At 47.6% G+C, this 25,433-nt stretch overlaps 1 long non-coding RNA gene across 2 annotated transcripts in view; it reads right to left on the bottom strand.

The window, feature by feature from the left end:
* Nucleotides 1–20,887, bottom strand: part of LOC128841442 (uncharacterized) — an 80,178-nt gene extending 59,291 nt beyond the window's left edge. For both annotated transcript variants that reach the window (XR_008445840.1, XR_008445839.1), the window contains exon 1: nucleotides 20,608–20,887. This is a non-coding gene — a long non-coding RNA (uncharacterized LOC128841442). The remainder of the gene's footprint in view (nucleotides 1–20,607) is intronic.
* Nucleotides 20,888–25,433: the final 4,546 nt, after the last annotated feature.

Genomic DNA, 25,433 nt, shown 5'->3' with positions numbered 1-25,433 from the left:
CAGCACCAAGAGGCAGGGATCGGGGCCCTGTTATGCTAGGCCCAGTACACACACAGAACAGAAAGCCAATGCCTGCCCCAAAGAGCTTGCAGTCTCAGTGAACACAGCTGGGGACAAACTGACTTCACCATCATTTCAGTAACTGTGGTTAATACCTGCTCCAACCAGCTGACCTGGGCTAAGCCCCATTTGTTACCACCAGGGTTTTTGCCGCCCCAAGCAGCGGGGAAAAAAAAAAAAGCTGCGATCGCAATTGCGATCAGCGGCACTCCGGCGGCAGCTCCACCGCGCCGCTTTCTTCTTCGGTGGGAATTCGGCGGCAAGTGCTTCCCTCCAAGAGGGACCCGCCGCCGAATTGCCGCTGAACAGCCCGACGTGCCGCCCCTTCCCCTTGGCCACCCCAAGCATCTGCTTGCTGGGCTGGTGCCTGGAGCCGGCCCTGTTTACCACCAACCCACATGTTTCCCAATGCAAACCAGCCTTTTCTCAGTGTCTGTAGGCCCACTCACTCCAGCAGCTTCTCTCTGAAGATCTGGATCGCCATTGAGCAGGTTGATTTTATTTGTACAGTAACTCCTCACTTAAAGTCATCCCGGTTAAGATTGTTTCATTGTTACATTGCTGATCAATTAGGGAACATGCTCGTTTAAAATTGCAGTGCTCCCTTCTAACGTTGTTTGGCAGCCGCCTGCTTTGTCCACTGCTTGCAGGAAGAGCAGCCCGGTGGAGCTAGCTGGTGGGGGCTTGGAACCAGGGTGGACTGGCAGCCCCCTATCAGCTCCCCACTCCCTTAAGTTCCCTGAACTGCCTGCAGTTCAGCTATGTCCCGCCCCCCACTGCCATGTGCTGCTCCTGCCCTCTGCCTTGGAGCTGCTCCCCGAGACTCCTGCTTGCTGTGCGGGGGGAGGGAAGGAAGAGGTGGGCTAATGTCAGGGTGTCCCCCTCCCTCCTGATCCTGCACCCTGCTTACCCCATCTTCCATAGAGCAGGGCTCAGGATGGAGGGAGCTTGCAGCAGCTGCCCTCTCAGCAAGCTGATCTAATTAACAAGGCAGTGTACTTAAGGGAAATGCGCATATCTCCCTCCATTCCTGCTGCCTTGTGTAGAGAGAGAATTAACCCTTGAGGGCTCAGCCAATTGCTAGATCATCATTTAGCAGTAAGGGAATATCCCACCCTCTGACTCCTCCACCTCAGCCAAGCTTCACAATCATCATCACTGTGTACCAGTATTAAATTGTTTGTTTAAAACTTATACTGTGTGTATAATATATTAGGGTTACCATATTTCAATACTGCAAAAAGAGGACACTCCACGGGCCCCGCCCCCTGCCCCAACTCCACCCCTTCCCCAAAGTCCCCGCCCCAACTCCACCCCCTATGGTGACCAGATCACCCAGGTCAAATATCGGGATGCGGGGGGTGGAGCAGAGCAAAAAAAAACAACTCCCCCCCCATTCCTCCTCCCTCCGCAAGTGCTGGAGGGAGGCCCGGGAGACACAGGGAGAGCGCGGGGCCAGGGTGAGTGAGTCTGGCCTGGCCCCGAGCGCAGGCAGGACTCAGGCAGTACCTGGAGGGAGAGTAGGGGGGCGGCCCGCAGGACCAGGTGGCGGCTGTTCGTTCTCCCCACCTGGGCAGCCGGACTCGGGAGCAGCTGCTGCTGCAGTTTCCACTGCTGTGGGGGGAGGAAGCGGCCAAGCACGTGGTGCTCGGCGGCTGCGGCTCTGGTGCCCGGGCCCGAACCCTCTGAGCCCGGGCCTGCTGCGGGGATCCAGCAGCGCGCACGCTGCACCCAGCCCCTGGCCAGTCGCATCTGGGCTGGCTGCCCAGCTGGTGCAATCCCGCGGGCAGCCCCAAGGCGGAGGCATCGGCAGCCCCGTTCATTCCCCTGGAGGACCTGAGCGGGACAGGGGGGCTGGGGCCTGCTGCCCCCACTCCGGGGCTGCCTGCAGGATTGCACCAGCTGGATCCCTGCAGCAGGCCCGGGCTCAGGAGGTTCATGTCCCGGGCGCCAGAGCCGCAGCTGCTGAGCGCCACATGCTTGGCCACTTCCCCCCACAGCAGTGGGAGCTGCAGCAGCGGCTGCTCCCGAGTCCAGCTGCCCAGGTGGGGAGAACGAACAGCCGCAGCCTGGCCCCTGCGGGGAAGTTGCTTCGGCCCCCGCCGCGGTGGAGAGCGGCGGGAGCCGGGAAAGTTGGAGCCCGGGGAGGAGGCGGTCCCCTTACCATGCCTCCCTATTTTCCCGGACATGTCCTGCTTTTTGGAAATTCCTCCTGGACGGGGATTTGAGGACCAAAAAGCCGGACATGTCCGGGAAAATCCGGACGTATGGTAACCCTAACTGACAGGAGAGGGTGTTTAGGGCTGGCTCTGGACAATGCCCAGCCAGGCTGAAGTTGCAGCTTACATGGGAACTGGTTCTTTGTTTCAGTGCAAGGAGGTGCAGAGGCAAAAGTTCAAATCAGTGAAGTTAAGCAGAACCTTTCGCTCGTGGCTGGCTGGCTTCATCTGCAAAGCACTGTGCAGACACAGGCCTTGATTTATCCCCTGGTCCTGGCAGCTTCTGTCCCGGGCGACCCAGATGTGGAGCCCTTCCCAGGGATGGAAAGTCCACCTGGGGATTGGGGCAGTAGTAGGACAAGGTGCTTGCAACCTTAGCAGCCGCACAGTGGATGGGGCTGATCAAGGAGGAGGTACTTCTGCTCCCAGTCACTGCAGCAGCCGGGGCAGCCTGGGCTTGGGGCCTCTCCCAGCTCCAGCAAGGGGTTGGGGCAGCCCAGGCTGGGGACTTCCATCCTTCCTCCCCTGCTCCAGCGAGGACTCAAGAATTCCACACACCCCTCCCCAACGGCCGAGGCAGCCCAGGCTCCGAGTAGGCAGGGAATTGACTGTCTTCCACCCCAGCCGAGACAGCCCGGGATGGGGACTTCTGCCCTGCCCTGCAGCCCTGTCCTCCTGCTGCCCCAAGCTCCTACTGTGGCTCCCCGGGCTTCCTCCTCCAGCCTGGGATGGGGACTTCTGCCCTGCCCTGCAGCCCTGTCCTCCTGCTGCCCCAAGCTCCTACCGCGGCTCCCCAGGCTTCCTCAACCTGCGTCTCCTGCGGGCTTCCGCTCCTGCTGGCTGCTGCCAGGGCAGCGTGGGCTCAAGAATTCCACCCCCCTCCCCCTTCCAATCCCTCTCCCAACAGCTGAGACAGCCCAGAAGCTCCAGACTTCTGCTCCCTGCTGCTGCCCGGGTTCGTAGGTTCTGCATCTTCCTCCTCGCCCGGCAAAATGCGGGACATTTTGAGCTATTTAAAAATTCCTCCTGGATGGCAATTTAAGATCTAAAAATCTGGACATGTCCGGGAAAATCCGGACATATGGTAACCCTAAATATATGTCTTTTGTCTGGTGAAAAAAATTTCCCTGGAACCTAACCCCCTCATTTACATTAATTCTTATGGGGGAAATTGGATTCGCTTGACATCATTTCACTTAAAGTCGCATTTTTCAGGAACATAACTACAACGTTCAGTGAGGAGTTACTGTACCCTATCGAGCTGCAGTGGCAATCATTTCTGATTTGGGAACAGCTCGGTGCCTATCTATACAGTTTGCTGAGTAAGAGAACCACAGATCAAAGTTAAGTCATGTTTTCGAAGACTCACAGAGGCCCTATATTGCCCTAGCTCCATGTGCACAAAGGTCCCGACACAGGAATAAATAGCAAGCTGTAGCATGACAAAGCCAGCAGGATGCAGGAAAGGAATTCAGCAAATAGAAACACACACTTTGAAAAAGTATCCAGCTTAAACTTGTGGTTGAGCTGTTTAGGTCACAACATTCTTCTTTCTTTTCAAAACATGCCAAACAAAGGCTGAGCTAATTATAGCTAATGTACCGGTCACAAACTGAGCGCATAGGAGGGAGACTGGTCCTAGCATTCCCTAAAGAGCAATGGTTAATCCTATCCCCAGGCAAAAACAAATAAAAAAAACAACCTTCCATTAAACTGAAGTTAGGATTGTAAATACATATTAATTATTTCAAACAGCACTTACGAGAATACTGTTGCTCTCAAAAACAGCCCTAGAGATCATAGAATCATAGAATATCAGGGTTGGAAGGGACCTCAGGAGGTCATCTAGTCCAACCCCCTGCTCAAAGCAGGACCAATTCCCAACTAAATCATCCCAGCCAGGGCTTTGTCAAGCCTGACCTTAAAAACCTCTAAGGAAGGAGATTCCACCACCTCCCTAGGTAACCCATTCCAGTGCTTCACCACCCTCCTAATGAAAAAGTTTTTCCTAATATCCAACCTAGACCTCCCCCACTGCAACTTGAGACCATTCCTCCTTGTTGTGTCATCTGGTACCACTACGAACAGTCTAGATCCATCCTCTTTGGAACCCACTTTCAGGTAGTTAAAAGCAGCTATCAAATCCCCCCTCATTCTTCTCTTCTGCAGACTAAACAATCCCAGTTCCCTCAGCCTCTCCTCATAAGTCATGTGCTCCAGCCCCCTAATCATTTTTGTTGCCCTCTGCTGGACTCTCTCCAATTTCTCCACATCCTTCTTGTAGTGTGGGGCCCAAAACTGGACATAATGTCAAATAGAGAGTTATTCAACTGTAAGGCTACACTTAGATGAAAGTCAGTGGAAGAAATCCTGGCTCCATTGATGTCAAAACTCCCATAGACTTCAATGAGGCCAGGATTTCACTCCAGATTTGTTGGGCCTCAAACCAGTTTGGAATCTCAGAATATTATTACTGGGATGTCCCAGAGGCTATAAAGATTCCAGGGACGGAACGTGGCTGCTCTAATACCCTTCCATGAGAGAGACGTTCCTGAGCTACCAAACTCAGCTGTAGCAATAATGCCTCACATTAGCAGGTGGGACTCCTTGATTTAAAATGCTCCCTGCCCCAGTGCTGTGGAGTGCTGTGACTGCTCCAGACTCCAGTGGGGAAATTGAAAAAGGAAGTAGAGCTTGCTGACATTGAAGTACATGTTGCAGACTTGAGACAACTTGCCTCCGCTCATGCCCTGGGAATAAATTTTCCCAGCAGTTTCTCCAGTGACATTCTAGAATGCATTCGGAGGCTGTCATTTTAAGTTATTCGGCAGGTTAAGATGCAGACTCTGGTAGGTCCCAGCACAGGGACAACAAAGGAAAAGTGACCTTGCAGAAACTGAGATGGGGGCTGAGATTCTAACATTTCCAAAGGTAGGTTTCTAGAGCTAGGCTCCTAAGCCCACACTGAAGTCTCCATCAACCCTGAACCCTTAAGCACAGGCCTCTCATTTTGCATACCTCCCAGGAAGTAAAAATAGACCAAAACAGCCACAAGAAATCATGCACCGGTTTATAACGGTGTGCTTTTTAGCATATATTGGCAAAACTTAAAAATAGTCAAAGCTGCTGTGTATAAAACATTCACACAGCCCAACATTAAAAAAGGGATTCAAAGAGCAATGTCACAGACTGGCAGTGTAAAAAATGCCTTGGGCTTTTCTTTCCAAATCAGGCATAAATCAATTGCCAGCCATCCCTATTATCCAGGTAAATACACAGACGCGTCCCACTAAAGCAGCTTTTAAAGTCTATTTAGCGAAAGCAATTCCCGACCACACATCCCATGTGTATGGCACTGACTGAATAGGTTACATTTTTACCCAGCACAAGCTGTTCTTATTAACATGGAGAAAAGGCAAGCATCTAAGAATTCATTCCTACACTGCAGCTCTGGAGTAAGCAAAGATTCTTTTCAAGGGGTGATGGGAGATATTTTGGGGAAGAAGTAACCCAGCCCATCCTGCAGAGTGGCAGGGTGTGCCTCCCACATTCATGCCTGTATTGCAGACTTGTGCACATATTACTTTTATTAACCGCAATGCTTGTTTAGAGGAAGGTGATGCAACAGCTACATGGGTACATGCTTCTGAAAAGAGGTGCTCAGAAATCTGATGTTTGCTGCTCAGTTTGCTAACCCCCTGGTCTGTGGCTTTTGATAGCTGCTCAGGTGTAAAAGCATCGGGGAGCAAAAAGTAGTGTGTCTGGGTGGAGCTGCAGAGGGAGGGAGAACCATCACTGCCGCATACGCCCCTGGTCCCTAACCCTGTGCAAGCCCTTCAATGGGGACTGAGCTCTGGGAAGAACAAAGGACGGTCCTTTTCCTCTGCATCATTTCTTCCCTGTTGCACTGTCCCTGCAGGGGTTCTGGCGTAAGCTAATTCTGACCCAATCAGCATTAACAAATGCTGGTTCCTCCACTCCTCAGTTAAACATCCTCCCCCTGCAAAGGGCTTTGGGGTAGCAGCAGTTGGGGAGAACTTGCAGGAGTTGTGCTGCCCTGGGACACAGGAGGGGGCGGGATGGCCTTGTGTATCAGCAACTGAGCCATTTTCTTATTTCATGGAGTGGGGGTAACACTGCTTCCCCCCAGGAAGTGATTGAACAGAATTGTCCAGTCCATGGAAATAAACCATGTAAGGGACCATTTGGTCTTCTATGTTTTATAGCTTCAATGACCAACCTCCTCTTGCAAGGTCGTAAGTTCCAGCCTTGTGGGCAGTACTTGGTACTGGCCTGCTCCCTGGCCATAACCTTTAACAACTACCCATTGTTTTCAATTGCAGCAGCACAACTAAATCAAATCGAAACCCACAACAAGGGAATGGATTTAAATCAAAGCACAAAATGCCTCTAAATCAGTAATAAGAATTTATGAGATAAAGAGGAATTGGGAAATGCAAATTCAAATAGCCGAGTTGGACCCTCAAAAATTGGTTGAAAACAGATACTAACGGACCTCTAGCAACAGTTTCACTATTAAACCCCAGTACATTCGAATCCAGGCAGGTCTATTCGTGCGAGGCAAGCTGCTGGAATATTGATCCGAAGCAGTATTTCTTCTAGGACATAAAGCAGTACATTAAAGTTCAAATCAACAGGGTTAATATATGCCTCAACTATCTATTGTAAACCATGTGCAAGATGGAGAGAGTAGAGGGCAATTCTTTGAAAGTCAGTTGGCAGACACACCGCATTTCCATAAACAATGGGATAATAGTGTCAATAATGTAACTTTTCCACCAAACAGCCTCCTGGGAAGCTATTATCCTTATCGCCAACTGGGAATCATTAACCCTACAACTGAAAGTTCAGCCTCATGCAGGTTGGAACGTAGTCAATGGAGCTAGACAGTACCTACTTTTCCCACATTCAGATATTTAGGGTTCACTTCTCAGAAGGTTGAAGCCTAAGGTCTGTGTAAGTTTAAGCACATGCAGTTGCATGGCGACTCAGTTAGTGTCATTGTCCATGCCAGAGGGGCTAAGTATCCATTTGCACACACAAATGCATGATTTGCATTAGCAGTTCTGTGGTGATCTGCACTCAGGTGTGTGTGACCTCCCATTGAGTTCAACGGGAACTATGTCCACCCAAGGGCAGAATTTGGTGACAGACAGGACTGGACATTAATATGGATAGAGTCACACTAGCAAGGATGAAAAAGCAAACAAACAAAACAAACAACGCTCTCCCCTCTCCACCACCATCACCAAGAGTTTTGGAAGGGCTATAAACTAGAGCTCATCGGACAATGACTATTCCCTCTGGTGGAAATTTCCACTGGAACAAAAACTAATCTTTTGAATGTTTTCACCAAACCAGAATTGTGTCAAATGCCTGTTTTTGGATCGAAACCGGCATGTGCGCACATGTCCATGCAGTCGCTGGTGGTTAGGGCACTGGTCTGGGAGAATCTGCCAGATTCAGAGCATCTCTAACTTACATGCACACAACAATCGCTTTATGCTCCACTGAAATACAGCCACCTCTGGGGAGAAACATGGCAGCGTTGAACAGTTGACAGCAATGCTACACAATGGCTTTGGACAGGAAGTGAAGAGTACCACATTTAGTTGCCTCTACAGAGGAAATTTTAGGTGGACAGTATACAATTACCCAAATTACTGAACAGTAATAAAAATGCAGAAAAAAGAAACCACAGACTCAAGGTGCTTTTTGCTCCAATACTCTCACATTCTAAACATATTAACAGTCATGACATGATACAAAGGCAAAGCTTGTTTGACATGTAAAACCATGAAACAAACAAAGCAGCTGGATGGAATCCAGCAAGGGTGGCCAGTTGTTTTTCAGATAATTCAGCCTTATGAGAAACATATTAGAGATTGTCACCTTTCCCGTAACAGGCTGGCAGGACAGGTTTTACAGCACTTCAGGTCAGGTTACCCTGTGCTAATTGGTGGTGGCCCAGGGCAGATAGTAGTAAACCTGGTGTTTATAGCGCTTATGGAGAGACCTTTATTCAGGTTAATCATATGTCTCATTGTGATTAATTTTCATACAGGAAGAACACTTGTATAACTACAGCAAGACGCCTGAAGCAGAGTTCACTTAATAACACGTGCCCCTCCCCCACAAGACCTTTTAGCTTAGGGGAGTGTAGTATCACTTTAAATAGCTAAGAAGTCTTTTCTTGTTGGAGGAAGAACTCTATGGCCTAATGTGACTTTTCTATCTCTAACTGCTATGATCTTACAGGAGGTTCCTATTTGGGACATGCCCACTAAGATCAACACCCTTGAGTAGCTTGTGTTCATTTGAGAATGCAGACCCCCATTAGATTCCCTATTTGGGCTTCTAATCCTAGGGAACGAGAACAGCAATTTAGGTGGAAATTGAGGGTAATGCATCACCTAAATAAATACAAAGGTTGCACAAGGTGGCAAAGAATTGGGACCTGACCCAACTCCCATTAAAATAACTGAAAGACTTTAAATGGGACTTGGACAGCTTCCCAAATGGAGAAGGGGCTCTTGCCTTCATATCATTGCAGGATTTTTCTCTTTTGCCCCAGGCTAATGGAAGAAAACAGTGTTCCCCTTCTTTGTTTTCCATCAATAGAGCCGCAGGCATCTCTCTCTCTCTCACCCTCTCTCCATTCCCCCATGATGGATTTAGACAGCAGACTATTATACTTTCTCTACCTTGCGGAACTATAAACATTTAATTCTATCTTTAAAGCCTGAGTCCGACCTCATGATTCTAGGTTTTTCTTGTTCTCTTCTCTCGGAGTTGACAGAGGCTGACTACCCGTTTTATTGTCTGATTTCGAGTCTCCTAAGAAGTGCAATCTATCTAACCAGCGTAAGTCAGCCATTATTATATATCCAGGAAACCTGCTTGAATAGGTAAAGAACATCCTCGCAGCTTTGGCTGCACTTCACATGCACTTTAGGTTACAGCTACGTGGCTTGAGGACAGCTGGCAGTGTAATTAAACTAATAAACTCGCTTATTTGGGGGCTGTCCCTTATCATTAAGATATCACAAGTATTTAGCGTGCACAATGTACAGTGTGACAACGACACAGAACCAGCAGGACAAACAGCAACCATATGATGTTTAACTGGAAAGCAAGGCATTAAATCTAGCCCTACTTTATAAATAATACAAGGCTGGCTTCTACCACCCTTCCTAATGTTGAGTAGATCCTTATACTCAGCAACTAATCCCACCGAAGACAGCTCACAGGGTAAGATATTTCTGAATATGAGTAAGGATGGCAGAATCTGGCCCATAACAACGATATGGCAAGGACACCACCATAGCAAAAACACCTGTCCCCCATTGCATCTGTACATTTCATAGCTGAAGATGGACACCAACATTACTGCCATAGACAAAGTCAGTGGTAAATGATCCAGGAGAACTCAGTTAAAGTAAGGACCGCATTGGGGATTAAATAGTACACCTCATCCAAAATCTAATGCTAAGCCAAGACAAAACAGGTGATTCTATGGCAGGAAATATTACAAAAATATTCCCATTTGCTTTCCCAGAGGTCAAATGAGCACCAATTTCTTCCTGTACTGTCAGAGAGTACAAACTGTCCTCCACTTTGGAGGAAACCTTCAAACAGGCCCGCCAAGTTCATAATCAGAAGGAAGCTGCCCACAGACTAGGACCCACTGGCTCAAAGTAGCACCAGACACAACACTCGATGCAAAACCTGGCAACATATCTCCACAGCTACAATGAGCTTCCTGTGTGCAGGCCGAGATACAGACCCAACAGGAAGGATTCTGGCCGTGACAAGGAGGGCATTCCCACTAATGCAGCTCAGCCCACCACTCTGTTGGAAGCACCTCCAGGGTAGTTTGGTCTCCATACTGGTCATCTGACTTCCATTCAGCCTCAATGTTGAGGATGACAGCAAGAGTGCGAGTTGGGATGGTTGTGGTAACGATCTGGCCACAAAACCTATTTATTTTATTAGCTCAATGAACAGCCATTAGGAAGTGACCATCACTGACCTAGAGATGAAAGGCTGCATATCCCATATAGCGCCTATCCTCTCTTCCCTGCATTACAAGGTGTCAGCCAGAATGCACAGAGCTTGAGATAAGGCACAGGAAAGGACCCCAGGTAGACTTAAAGTCTCCTTTGTCCTCGCTTGCAACCATAAAGTCAAAGACTCCTCCCCTCCACCTCCCCAACAAGTCCCCTTTCCATTGTCAGGGTTCATCCCCACAGCTGATCACGTCCCCTTCCCGATGACATCCCATTTCCTTCCCCCGCATTGCAAGTTCACCTCCAACTCCACCTCTGTCCTACAGGGAATTCCTTTGTCCATGGGGAGTGGCTCTCAGGCTACAGTGTGCCTCGCTGCTGCTATGCTGAGCACTTTTCACCATAATACACCATAGCAGCCATTGCATTTGAGCTCATCTTTGTGCAAAGGCTTCCCAAGAGTACCTGACAGCTGGCACACGAGGCGTGGAATGAAGCCAGCCAGGGAAACGTGGTTGAAAGAGAACAGGGCCCTGCCACTAGAAAACACAGATGAGAAAGAGACCTATGGCCCTCAAATGAGTCTAGTGGAGTCCTAGGACAACCTCCCTTGCTTTGAGTGCAGCCCTCCTGTGTGTTAGTGGAGCACGGGACCTGCATACACACAGCATTCTTTCTGGAGGGATTTCTCCCTGCTACTTGCAACCAAGCAGCAAACGTTGGAATGTTTTCTCGATTACTATTATTGCTCAGTGAAAAACTGCCACAAACGAGAGAAAGGTGGGACAGCGCCTGTTCCTGGCAAGCGTCCACAGCGGCGGTGAAGTGATAAGTGTCGCTGCTACCGCTTTCTTTCCCCTGCAGAGGCTCGTGATGAGACAGGAAAGGGTTGAGTGGGGTGTCAGCTTGAGAACAAGCTGCAACTATGTGAGTTGAGAGACTCAAATGCCTGAATTCTCAGAGTTACTGACAAGGCACCTGATCTCCCCATGCAGCGTATGAGACGCAGTGCCACATTGCACCCGCTGGAATGTGCTGTTACAGAACTCTCAGTGGCATACGCCCTAAAGCAGTTTGCTGTTTTCCCCCTGGCATGACACACCATGCAACCATTATTGTATTTTCCAGAAAACAACATGCACATTTCAACTGAGTTTTGACCCTAGAAATGAAATATGCGGCGGGAGGTGGGGGGGGTGCTAGTCCTGTGGCTAGCTGGTAGGTCTTTGCCACCATACTGGAGAACTGGGGTTGGGCTCCAGTCCGGGGGCCAAATTCATCTCTGATGTAAGTCCAGTGGCTTCAAAGGCATTTTCTCAGGAATGCGTTTGGCTTTCTGGTGCTGAGCTCTAGTGAAGGTAGCACGCTCAGCCCCAGGGCAGGAGGGAGAGCTCAACACGGTAAAGGAGTTAATGTGGGGACAGACTTGGTAGTGGTTTAAGCAGTAGCTGCAGAGACAAGCCCAACCCCAACTGAATGTGCAGTGCTGGTTTCTGTTATGTAAAACAGCTGTTAATACGAGGTAAAGGCCAGGGAAACCTCCCCTCTGGGGCACTTCTGGGGCCGGCTGCAGCACCCCAGATAAGAAAGGGGAGATGAGATTCAGAGGACAGCACCATCTGGGGCACATTCTGATTCCGGTTACATGAGGGCAAATCTGAAGTCATGCCTCTGAACTCAACGGATTCACTCCATACTGGCACTGGTGTAAGTGATCAGGATCTGGTTAGACCATTTGGCAGACATGCTGCTCCAGAATCTCCATCCCATCTGAGCTTTACTTCATGTGGGAATGGAGTGGTGGGGCTATGGTGGCCATTAGCCACCATTGTTCCTTCCCTTCTGGAGTCATCCGGGGCCGATACAACTTACAGCAGCCTTGTGCCTGCTCTAAGTGGAGCTGACTCATAACAGCCCCTAAGTGGCTGTTACACTGGCTCAAAACTGCATTCTCCACAAGGGCTGTCAAGTGATTAAAAAGATTAAAAGCAATTAATCGCTCTGATAAACAATAATAGAATGGTCCTGCTAGTGAAGGCAGGGGACTGGACTCGATGACCTGTCAAGGTCCCTTCCAGTTCTAGGAGATGGGATATCTCCATTAATTATTATTATTATTATACTATTGATTTAAATATTTTTGGATGTTTTCTACATTTTCAAATATATTGATTTCAATTACAACACAGAATACAAAGAGTACAGTGCTCACTTTATATTTATTTTTATTACAAATATTTGCACTGTAAAAAACAAAACAAATAGTATTTTTCAATTCACCCAGTACAAGGAGTCTAGTGCAATCTCTTTATCATGCATGTTGAACTTATAAATGTAGAATTATGTACAAAAAATAACTGCATTCAAAAATAAAACAATGTAAAACTTTAGAGCCTAGAAGTCCACTCAGTCCTACTTCTTGTCCAACCAATTGCTCAAACAAGTTTGTTTACATTTGCAGGAGATAATGCTGCCCGCTTCTTGTTTACAGTGTCACCTGAAAGTGAGAACAAGAGTTCACATGGCACTGTTGTAGCCAGGGTTAAAAGATATTTATGTGCCTTATGTGCTAAAGATTCATATGCGTCAATCACCAACCCAGAAGACATGCATCCATGCTGATGATGCTTGTTTAGCATATCTGGCATGTAAATACCTTGCAATGCCGGCTACAAAAGTGCCATGAGAACGCCTATTCTCACTCTCAGGTGACATTGTAAATCAGAAGCAGGTAGCATTATCTCCTGTAAATGTAAACAAGAAGTAGGACTGAGTGGACTTGTAGACTCTAAAGTTTTACATTGTTTTGTGTTTGCGTGCAGTTATGTAACAAAAAAATTCTACATTTGTAAGTTGCACTTTCATGACAAAGGGATTGCACTACAGGACTTGTATGAGTTGAACTGAAAAATACTATTTGTTTATCCTGTTTACAGTGCAAATATTTGCAATAAAAATAATAATATAAAGCTAGCACTGCACACTTTGTATTCTGGGTTGTAATTGAAATCAATATATTTGAAAATATATTTGAAAATTTGAAAAACATCCAAAAATATTTAATACATTTCAATTGGTATTATACTGTTTAACAGTGCAATTAAAAATGCAATTAATCGCGAGTAATTTTTTTAATCACAAGTAATTTTTTTGAGTTAATCGTGAGAGTTAACTGTGATTAATTGACAGCCCTAGTCTCCAACCAGACCCGTTCTCACCCATCCCTGCTTCCCCCCCTATCATCCCCCCCCAACATACCCTGTATGAGAGGTGGCTAGGGAGGCAGTGTAGAGCTCTACACCAGCCAGGGAATTCCCTTGACACAAGGGTATTCCCCTGCAGGGCTTGATTCTGTTAGCCCTTTTATGCTGCCAAAACAGCATCACGGATCCACAGTGGAACACAGCATCTGGAATACTGTGTTTTGTTTAACGTAGACAGTAGGTTCCTTGAGGCAGGGAATTGTGTCTATTTTAGGTCAGGATGGTGCCTGGCACGCTGCAGAAGGCTTTGAGAATAAAGAAGCAACAACAAACATGACTAGTTTTTTGAAAAAAAAAAAATTGCCTTGCAAGTCACCTCTGATAAAGCAAGACAATGAAAACCGTTTGATAAACTAACATTAGAAAAAGAGCACAAACAAGGACACTCAATGATTTCCACTCAATTTCAATATTAAAGACACCCAGAAAATAAACACAAAGCCAGTAAAAGAGATCCAACATTACTGTCTGGAGCTCAGACCATTGCAAGCCCCTATGTGCCTACCACACACCACGGTGCCAGTTAAGAATGTGTGCATATTTCCTGACTGCCCTTTGTTTCTTTTATATAACCTGTTTTACCGTTGAATATGGATATTCTTGCAGGTGCTACTGCCCTCTACAGTTCCAGGAGAGTCATCACAAGAGCACGTTACAGCTCATTGCAACCATATCATGCAAGATGGTGCGTCTTCTCTTAACCCCTATTTTCAGTCGCTTATATCTTTCCTTAAGAAATCCTCTCCTGAGCAGACTCACCTCATGGTAAATCTAAGCCCCGGAGAAAATTTCTTATTCCTGGAAAATTTGAAGAAAATCCATCCAGGCATTTTTGGAGTTAGCCCAGCATGAAAAATTAAGTTGTGTGATAACCAGGGTCTCTGACTCACAATCCATTGCTCTAGCCAGGAGAGACATGGCCTAACCCAGATGGGATGCTTGTTAACCGTCCAGACATATCAGGAAAGCATATACGTCAATTTCAAAAGCACTCTAGAGCAGGGGTCTCAAACTCAAATGACCACGAGGGCCACATGAGGACTAGTACATTGGCCGAGGGCCGCATTACTGAAACCTCCTCCTGCCACCCTTGGCCCTGCCCCCACTCCACCCCTTCCATGAGGCCCTGCCCTCATTCCAACCCCTTCCCTGAAATCCCCACCGCAACTCTGCCCCCTTCCTGCCCCCAGGGAGGGCAGGAGGGGTGTGGGGCTCAGGGCAGGGAGTTGGGGTGTGGGGTACAGCAGGGGGTTGGGCTGCAGGAGGGGCTCGGGGGGCGGGCTCCAGCCTGATACGCGCTGGGGGCAGGGCACGCCACCAGCCTGCCTGTCCCCGCACCGCTCCGGGAAGTGGCTGGAACCTGGAGGAGGAGGGACACAGGGGTCTGTGTCTTGCTGTTGCTTCAGGCACCACCCCCAGCAGCTCCCATTGGCCGGGAATGGGGAACTGCGGCCAATGGGAGCTGCTGGGGGCGCTGCCTGAAGCAAGAGCAACACACAGAGCCCTGTGCCCCCCCCTTCCCCATGTTCCGGCCGCTTCCCGGAGCAGCAGGGGGCAGGGCAGGCAGGGAGCCTGCCCTTCCCCCGGTGCGCGTCAAGCTGGAGCTGCTCTAGGTAAACGCTCGGGGGGGCCGCGAGGAGCTCACGGGCCGCAGAAAACAACCCCACGAGCCGCGTGTTTGAGACCCCTGCTCTAGAGTGTCAGCCAGGTCCCTTACTCAGGTGTCTACTGACGGGCAGAGCACAAAGACTTTTCTCCCTCATGCAGCCCCTGTAGGGACTATGCATCATTGCAGCTCTTGTGCTCCAGTGCGGAAGCTGCTTTGTGTACTCCTCATGGCTCACATAATGTCCTAAAGAGGTGGGGAGGAGGCAGAGTCCCAGCCTAGCCCCCGGAACAGGAACACCACAGAGGGTGGGAGAGGCTGCATGCTATAATGGGGTGTAGAAGGGGGCATGCTCCCTCTACACACAGGGACGCTCCAGGAGACATTCCGCCTCCTGCTGCTCTGAACCATCCTTTCCTCTGAGTGGCAGCTCACAGGCCCAAGCTTGCCCTTGCATCAACAGGAATACGACAAATTCGTATTAGCTCACGGATGATCAGCCAAACCATTCAATGCTCCAAGTCCCCTAAAGCTTAATACAATTCTCCTGTGGGATCAGAAACTGCCAGGAAGAGTGTTTTTCTCCTAATGGTTTGTATTCTGAGCCTAACATTAACCCACTGCACTGATCAATACAGAATTAGACCCCTATTGAGCCAAGCTCATCCCGTCCCCTGGAGAAAGCCCACTGGCTTCAGTTTGTCCTATTGCTTCTCTCCTATCCCGAAGCCAGCTAACCGTGCAGTGATAGAAGGTGACAAACAGGTGTACAGCGTTGGCAATGCAGCCTTAACCACCTTAGTCCTAGTTTTAGGGGAAACAGATGAATTGATTTCTCTTCCCTGGTCCCGTTTCCCCTTCACCCCCACCCCTGATATCGACAGTCCTGTCATGCTGGTTGTAGCTCTCTAGCTAAGTGGGGTTTGCCAGGCCAAGACGGGGCTGGGACGCAGCCAAGAAAAACGGAGGTGTGCTGCAGTTAACAGTGGCAGTGACTCAGTAGGTGGCACCGACTTAGTACTGAATCAGTGCTCCTGCCTCAGGGTGCTGTTGCGCTTAGCTCGCCTGTTAGCAGCCTCCCCCAGCCTCCAGGAGCTGCTCTCTCTGTTCTGCTGTTGAAGGAGGCCTCCGGAGACAGTGTCTCCTCCTTTGGCACTCACCTGGCATGATCTCACCTACCACAATCTGTCTTGTCTCTGCTCCGCAGGCCGTGCAATTATCCTCCCTTTCTCTGATACACACATCATGCACCCAGGCCCGGGGTAACAGCCCTTCTGTGGTTCCTGTGGCACTCTCTCATTTGCTTTGCAGAGACTAAATGAGTGAGCGACATGTCAGAGTCCGTGAAGAATGGCCTTGTGATGGAGGTACTAGACTAGGGTTCAGAAGCACAGGGTTCGGTTTCTGCCACTGACCTAGGACAAGTCACGTCACCTCTCTGTGTCTCAGGTCACCATCTGTAAAGTGGGGGTAATCATTCTTCCTTCGTCTGTCTTGCTTAGTTACTCTGGGTTGATACAGCACTAAGCTCAACATTGGCCAAGCTCTGTAGGGGCTACTGTAATTCTTCCTGGGGAAATTCTGTGCCACTGCGTGCGCATAATTCATTTGCTGTGCATGCTTTGTGTGTGTGCAGAAAATAGCTTCTGCTGGAAAGTTGCAGTTCTGCCTTTTGGGGAGACAGAGAGTGTGGGGCTGCGGGGGCTGGGTCACAGACAGGGGTTCATAAGGGCTAGTGGGGGAGGACACACTGGAGCAGGGGCTGAATGGGAGTGGAGGTGCAGGGCCACATGGGAATCGGGGGGAGTGGCTGTCTGAGTGAGGGTAGAGGGATACATGGACAAGGGGTGCAAGGACACATGGGGGTGCAGGGACACATGGGAACAGGAGGAGGGAGTGCAGGGACACATGGGAATGCCGGGGAGTGGCTGTCTGAGTGAGGTTGGAGGGATACATGGACAAGGGGTGCAAGGACACATGGGGACGGGGCAGTTGTGCCTGACTGAATGGGAGAGGCTAGGGGTCAGCCAGGATCTGCATGGGGGAAGCTCTTTTACAATCGCTCCCTGTACCTGCCCCTCTCCCCAAAAAACCCAGTTCCACACTTTTCCCACCCATACTGAACAACCCTCCAAGTTGAAACCCAGGCTACATCCCAGCAATTACTTCCCTCTCCCTCAGCTCCTCCATTACCCCCGCCTTCACCAAGCCTTTTCACTGCTTCTGAGGGGTATGGGAAATACGGTTCTGTATTGTAGTTTAAATGAATTGTTATTCAGAGTTCTGTATTAATATGCCCATTAAGGAATCTATTTGTCAAAAAATATTTCCTGAATCTTTTATGTTGTCTATATTGTTACAGACATACTTGCTGACAGGTAATTTGGAATAAAGTACCAAAATAATTGAAACTGGTGTGATTATATTGTGCTATTTTGACAAATAAAATCTGCAGAATTTTAATTTCTTGGTGCAGAATGTTTAATTTTTTTGGCACAGAAATCCCCCAGAGGTATGTAATATACCTAACAAATGGAAATAGAGTGAGTGAGGGGCTACTTAGGAAAGTATTTGGGAGGAGCAACTAGGGCACAGGGGGAAGGAGGGGAAGATTGTTGGGGTGACATGATGAGAGGCTGGAAGTGGGGGGTAGAACTCCACAAAGAAGGGGAGAGAGACAGAGCGCACACCGTGTAGGGAGAGGAATGGGAAAGGGAAGAAAAAAGGTCGACTGAAAAGATTCCCTGGAGAAGAAGCCGAGCAGTGCAGTGGAAGAGGAGGAGCAGAGACAGCAGAAGCAGAGGGGATATCATTCCATTGCAAGATTATTAGAAAAGTGAAGGTCAAATACACCGCTACCTCGATATAACGCCACCCGATAGAACACGAATTTGGATATAACGCGGTAAAGCAGCACTCCAGGGGGGCGGAGCTGTGCGCTCCGGTGGATCAAAGCAAGTTCAATATAACTCGGTTCCACCTATAACGTGGTAAGATTTTTTGGCTCCCAAGGACAGCGTTATATCAAGGGAGGGGTGTATTACAAATAAAATCCATACAACACCGACGTGATGTAAGCGACAGAAACAGAGTGTTATATGTGTACAAATGCTGGGTGAGAAATACCTTGCGCTTGGAGACAAGTTAATAAAAAACACCACCGTCCCCAACTGAAATGCTTGGCACTTATAAGCACCAGCAGACACTGCTCTCTATAATTCTATTAAGTTTGGAATTGAAGGAGACTTTGAGAACGAAACAGAGTTGAGGGAAACCCCAGCAGAGGCAGGGAGATTTCTCCAATCTACCCTGCTAAACATGACATATCTGTGTCTCGTGAACGGAAGTTTTCTCTTCCCTTTAGAAAATACCAAATTGCACCATGTCACAAGTATTTCCAGAAGCATGTGCTGGAGGAAGACAGCCTCCAGCTGCCTTGCAACAACTTTCCCCAGATTACTGAAGGCCTCCTATTTTGTTCAAAGAGAGATTGCCCAGCCTGTTCAACCTGCCAGGCCAAAGCAACTAAGTGTATCCAGAGACTTTAAAAAGAGAGTCCTATGAAAGCATCATGCATTTCACAGCACAGTTCAGTGCTAAATGAAAGTCACAAAAAGCACCAGGAAAACTACTGTAGGCAATAGCCATGAACTGGCCAGAGAGATCGAATAATGGGCACTTTTCTCTCACTCATTTCTGTTGATGCAGTCCTTAAAGCCCTAAAAGTCGATACATTTTCCTCAGTGCAAGGACTATGGTATCTGGTTTTACAAACACACAATGAGTATGGCTTTAGAAATGTACCTGTTAATGAGGAATTGTGAAAATTGGCTCATGTGGGGGGAGGGAGGCGGCCACAAACTGATGCAGAATTTAAGGGCTTTTTTTTTTATATTTATATATATATATATATATATATATATATATATATATATATATATAAAAAGGCACATTACTGGCTCTTATGGTCACAAAGACATTCTAATGCGAACTGAGTGTAAACGGGTGTTTTCTTGAGTCTGTAATCAGCTGGTTCCCATGCTTCTGCTGCTAGTCATAGATCTGCCAAGCAACAGCAGAGTGTAACTACTAGAAATGATCAATTTCGTTGCCCCTACTCAAAAGCCTGGGGAGGGAAGTGGAGAGAGATGCTAGTTTCATGCTGCTTCTTGAGAAATCGCTGAGAGCAGCAAAGTGGAACACTGGAGTAATTCTACCCTGCACTAGCCTGCCACAGATTAACTGTCCACGAGGACTCTGTTGACATGCATCAACTGTTCCTTAGTGTGCTTTGATTAGTCCCATTTCAAAGAGGACTAGATCAACCCACACTAAAGAACCGTTGATCCATGTCAGCAGTGTCCAGGTGAACAGTAAGTCTGTGGCAAGCTAGTGCAGAGTAGATTCACATCCTAGTTTGCTGCAAACTAAAAGTTCGTTTAGACAAGCCCTAAGTGCTTCACAAACTAATTCATCTCTCTTCACAAAACCCATGTCCTTGGGAGGGAATCCTGATTTCTAATACAGTGTGATATGATAACTAGACATCCGCTCCACCCACACCTGTATCAGCCCAAGGCATGGGAAGAGAAATGGGCTAATAATGAGCAGCCCCGGCCTTCAAATGGACAATGGAAATTAGCTACAGGAACGGTTTGCTAGGAACAACAACAAAAACCCACCTTACACTTGCTGCCCTATAGAAATTCTACCCCCCCACCTTCCCCACCACTCCTTTCCCTCTGCCCCCTCCCTTCTCTCAGCCTCTCCCCACCCCCTCTCCTTTCCCTCTGCCCCTTTGCCCCCCCTCGTACCCTCCCTTTCCTCTGCCCCTCAGCTTCCCTTCCTACCCATCCTTTCCCTCTGCTCCCTCAGCCTCACACCACCCCCTCTCCTTCCCCTCTCCCTTTTGGCCCCCCTCGTACCCTCCCTTTCCTCTGTCCCCTCAGCTTCCTTTCCTACCCATCCTTTCCCTCTGCTCCCTCGGCCTCCCCTCCCATCCCTCTGCCCCTTTGGCCCCCCTCATATGCTCTCCCTTCCTCCTCTCCTTTCCCTCTGCCCCTTCCCTTCCCTCGGCATCCCCTCCCAACGTCCCTTCCCTCTGCCCTCTTTGGTGCCCCTTTGGTCCTCCTCCCATGCCTCCCTTTCCTTTGCCCCCCCCCAGGTTCCCTTCCCACCCCATCCCTTCCCTCTGCCCCCTCTCCAACTCCTCTGTCCTTTCTCTCTCACCCTTCCCACCCAGTTCCACCCTTTCCCTCTGCCCCCTCAACCTTCCCTCCTACCCCCTCCTTTCCCTCAGCACCCTCTTCTTCCTTGCCACAGTTCCCCTGTAGGATCGATGGAGGATACAAACTCTGAGCTGAGTCTCAGGTGCATGAGATCTCCTCAGGGCTGCCCCCAGTTGGAATCAAGTTAAAGAAACACTTTACCTGCACACGCATCTCCTCCTTTCAGCATAATGTTTAGGGAGCCCTGTGGCCAACGAGTGGGGGTGGGACAGAGCAGGCAGAGAGGCAGATGCTTAGTCTGATCCAGGCTGCACCCACAGATCCACTGCTAGTTCCAAATGTGTTTAGGATCCCATTTCTTAGCACTGTCCAATTCAGAGCCGAGTCTAGTCGCTTGTGTTCCCGAGGTGCGGACCACAGGCTGTGAACCCCAACTGGGCTGTTTTTCTCCGCAGTCAAAACAAAGGCTGGTCACTTTCACTTTTCCTTTAGGCTGCATCCTCCAAAAATATAGGTGGGGGAGGGAAGAGAGAGCTGTGGCTGGGGAAAGTGAAAGTGCGGAGGAGGGAGGTGGTGCAAGGCCTAGAATCTGATCCAGTCTGGTACACAGAACGTTCCCAGGGATTATTATACTTCACAATTTTCGGACTCGGAGACAGGCAGAATGGGCAGAGGAGGAGAGAAAAGAACCCAAAAGCATGTCAGAGGGACAAGATAGGAGGAACTCAAATTCTGTGGGGGTAGAAGACGGTATAATTAGAGTTTCAGGCTTGGTAGTGGAAGAAAATCCCTTCTACTAAGTCAGAGAAATGTTTTCTTGATGGGTTGCATGAAGCCTTTGATCTTATTGATCACCGTGCACAGTGGCCTGGTTTTGATGCAACTTTGATATCTCTAGGTTTCCTGTCCTCATGACTGGCCCTTGTTTCCAGCCTGGGAAAATCAGACAGACTCTCTTTTCCCTTTCTATTTAGAAAGTGCAGAGAGATTTTACAAGCATCTCCACCCAATAATTAAAATTCTTATTGTCCTTATTAATAACTCTAAATATCTTTCTGCCACACTACTCGGTTCATTTACAGATGACACAAACATTACTGAAAGCAACTGCACAAACTTTTTTTTTTTTTTAGGGACGGGCATATTAAACTGATCTGATGTCCCCAGCCGGCTGGGAGCACCTGGAAATTAGGGATCAACAAGTTGCATACAGAAATGTGGTCTGTGGGATAAGTTAGAAAGGAAGGAGAAGACATAAAACAGAAGAGGATAGGGAGCCGTTGGGAGAGACAAGCAGGGAGCGAGAAGTATGTCTTGAGTGGACAGGGCCAAAAAATAAAACAGACCTCCGAGGTGGGTCTGAGATAGATGTTCACTGGGAAACCGGTGCTATAAATACAGATACGTGATGTCTGGGTCCAAACATTTCCTTGTGAGCTAAAAGCATGGGACTGCCGAGGAATGCAGACCCCACACTTCTCTGCAGCCATTTTAAGCCCTGAAGGTGGTCATGGATTATCACAGCTAATCCCTCCCAGAATCATCTTCACAACTATGGAGGAGCCAGTGTATGGAGACATGGCTAAACAGCAAACATTGAGTCACAATAGTACATCAACAACAGCCCTGTCTACGTTAGGCTTCTTGCCAGAGAATCCTCCGCAATGCGAGTGCTAGCGTAGGCATGGAATTGGCTATCAGTGGGGTTTTAAGCACTGTGTTGGCTCTACCTGGAGCCCTGTTTCTCTTAGTGCATCCACCATTGGCAGCAACAGTGAGAAACAGGGCTGGTCAAACATTTTCCTTCGCAACGGTTTTTTCCATGGAAAATTGGATTCACAACTAAATGAAATTTTTCACAAATCTCTGCTTTCTCTGGAAAACTTTTTTTTTTGGGGTCAAAAAATTAAAATTTTTCAACTTTCAAATTTCTGATGAAAAAAATCAACTTTTTCTATGGAAAACCCTCCATTTTTGAATCAGCTCTAGAGAAAAATTGTTGACCAAAACAAAAATCATCTTAGCACCAACATCCTCCCTTGCCCTTATCTGTATGTAAATGTGGTAAAGGGACTCGACCCTGTATGGGGAAATATGACATAGGGTGTGTTCAGGGTGAATGCATTGTCATTTTTCTATGCAGAGGAGGTAGCCCCTCCCCTCAGAGGGAGGAGAAGTGACGACAGAAGCAGGCAGTGGGGAGCCGCAGAGAGAGAGAGAAACAAGAGGAGGGGAGAGGATAGCCAGAGAGACGGAGGGAAACTGGGACTTGAGAGAAACCAAGAGTAAGCAGAGACAATAAGGTTGAGCAGGATAGACAGACATGGAGAAGAAAGTCCCTTTAAAGTTGGCTGGTCAGTCCATGTTTGATGGTGTGCTCCTGACTGGTCGTCTCCTATCCTTGATTCAGGTGGTCCCAGAGATCTGGAACAGGAGAACCAAAGGTCCTTTACATCCAGTGGGTCTGGTCTAATGTGCACCCCCACAAGCAAGCACCGCTGGAGTCAGGTCTATCTCTTCAGGATGTCACGAGAGGTGCTTGAGCTCAAAGACTGACTTGGGCATTAGCACCCAGTGAGGGATCTGGGGAAAGGGAAACCTTGAATTAAATAAAATAAATAACAACAACAACCTATAATAGTCTATGCACACATAGATATATACATAATTCTTTATTGAGAGAGTTATATTTAGTTAAGTATGCTTAGTCGTAAATTGTGTGTGTGTGTGTGTGTGTGTGTATATATATATACGGTTATAATTTTTTATGTATACCTATTCTTCTATTTAATGTTGTCAGAGGTAGGTGGAATCCAGTTCTGTTTATTCCAGTTTAAATAAAGTCCCCTTTATCTTATTTTTTTGACAACCAATTGTATTAACTTGGCTACCATTAAATAATCTTTTATCACAGTGTAACACTTCCCTCAGCTCTCACATGCTAGATAAATTACATCACCTCCACGACAGACCATTACTAAAGCTTGGTTGGTGGTTTTAGGACAGGGTGACCCTTGAATGTATTTCAAATTATAACACAATAATCTTCCTCTGAGATGTCTGTTTACACCTATATCAAGCGATGGCCTAACCCTAACCCTGGGGAAAGAGTATGGAAGAAAATGACTCCTACGAAGGGTGAAGCCTGGTTAAAAGCAAAGCTAGTAGGCAACACTGATGAAATGCAGTCGGTGGAGCTGCAACCTACTGGTGATTGCTCTGAATATTCTGGTTCCACCCCACAAGTTACGTTGTCCAATTATATTTCCTAAAACCAAGCTTTCTTTACTTGCAAACTTGATTAACACATCTACACAGGTTCCCATCCAAAGAATAATTATCTTTCAAGCAAGAGCAGGAGGCTCTGTACATGGCTGAAATCTGCACAATGTCATACAGCTGCAGATAGTAATGCAATATGATGCAGAAGCCCTTAGGTAACATTGTAAAACATATTTGGGACCCTGGGTGTGCCACCAAAAGGACTTAATTCCTATCCAAGCCATATAAATGCCAAATTTCCCATATTACTTTCAGCTTTACAGTGAAAAAGGCACAAACCCCACGCTAAAGAGACAATCAATTAAAAAATAAAAATAAATCTACATGGGGTTTGTCCCTCTTGGGTGCTCCTGGAAGATACTTGTAGTACAGACAGCATGTGCTAAATAAGTCTCAGGGCTTAAAAGCGGATTTTTTTCTACCCTGAACTACAATTGTAAGAGAAGGAAAGACACTGTCTGAATCCTGGCGGCTTAGAGAACAACGTTAAGAGCCTTGAGATTGTTCATGGTTCAAGACAGTTAATGAGTAAATCAGAAGGAAATGAATTAAGTTCATCCCAGGGTCAAGAACCATTCTGCATTTCCAGATGGAAGCAATTAAGATCTCTTAAGAAACCAAACTGTTCAAAACTGCAGGAAGAGAGAGAAAGAACGTCTCCCTCACTCGCTGATATCACAGACTTAAGTTGGGAATGTCTGAAAAAAGAAAACTGGCACTTTAGGCAATAACCCAGCCTTCTCCTGTGCAAACCGCACGCTTAGTAGTGTTTTAACTTCTGCACTGCTCCAGGCAGCACAGTGCCATTACTGGGGAGTTCATTTAATGACTAGGTGCTTTAAAACCATTTTATTTAGTCTGAGGGATTAGTCAGTCAGTCAGTCAGTGTCCCTGGGCACTTCCTGTTAATCAGTCATATTATCTACCTAGTCTCTAAGTAAAGATAGGAGGAATTAGAGACAATGACAATATTTGCAAACTGAGATTGTGTCTAACTTTTAGATATGCAGGCAAAGAGATATAAGTGAGCAGGCTAAGTATTGTTAGCACAAGAGGTCACGGGGATAAGAAAGTGGTTTCCCTGGAGACATGTACATTCATCTCTAGGATCTGGCCTAGCTCAGATGCTGTTCTCGCTCTCTCTCTCTCTCTCTCTCTCTCTCGTGGGCTGTCATATCTTCACCTGGATTTTCAGAATGCCTCTCACTGGTCTTAAATTACCCACATTTCAAAGCAATAAGACAGCTCCTAGCAGGTAAGGTGATGATCTGAGACCAACCACATCACTTTCCCAAAACATGGCTCTTTTTTTTTTTCAGGGCCAGACCACAATGCTACAAGTCACAACTTTGGCCCGTTCATGCAGCTCTTACAGCAGCATGGCTCTTGGGTCGAAGCTCTCACACTTTGCCTGCAGCAGCTGTTTGTAACTGCTGTAGACTCCCTTTTTAAAATAAATGTTGCTATTTTGCTGTATACAGTTGCCCAACCAACAGATGTGTCCAGTACAAATACAGAGAGCAGAGCAGGGTCAGGATATAAACATTGAAACCACAGAATAAAATCCAAGAGGAAAAATGTTTTAAAAAATAAATCCAAAAAGCTATTTAAAGACTGTAAATCATTAGCAGGCTAAGTAAGGAGGAGGGATGGTCTTTGGTTAAGGTAGTAGACAAGGGATAATATTTTCAAAAGCACTTAAATGACTTAGGAGCCTAAGGCCTATTTTCAAAAACGACTTAGGC

The sequence above is a fragment of the Malaclemys terrapin genome, chromosome 8 (genome assembly GCF_027887155.1).
Source record: "Malaclemys terrapin pileata isolate rMalTer1 chromosome 8, rMalTer1.hap1, whole genome shotgun sequence".
Classification (NCBI taxonomy): domain Eukaryota; kingdom Metazoa; phylum Chordata; order Testudines; family Emydidae; genus Malaclemys; species Malaclemys terrapin.
The sequence above is the reverse complement of the archived record's forward strand: the minus strand, read 5'-3'. Positions and strand labels throughout refer to the sequence as shown.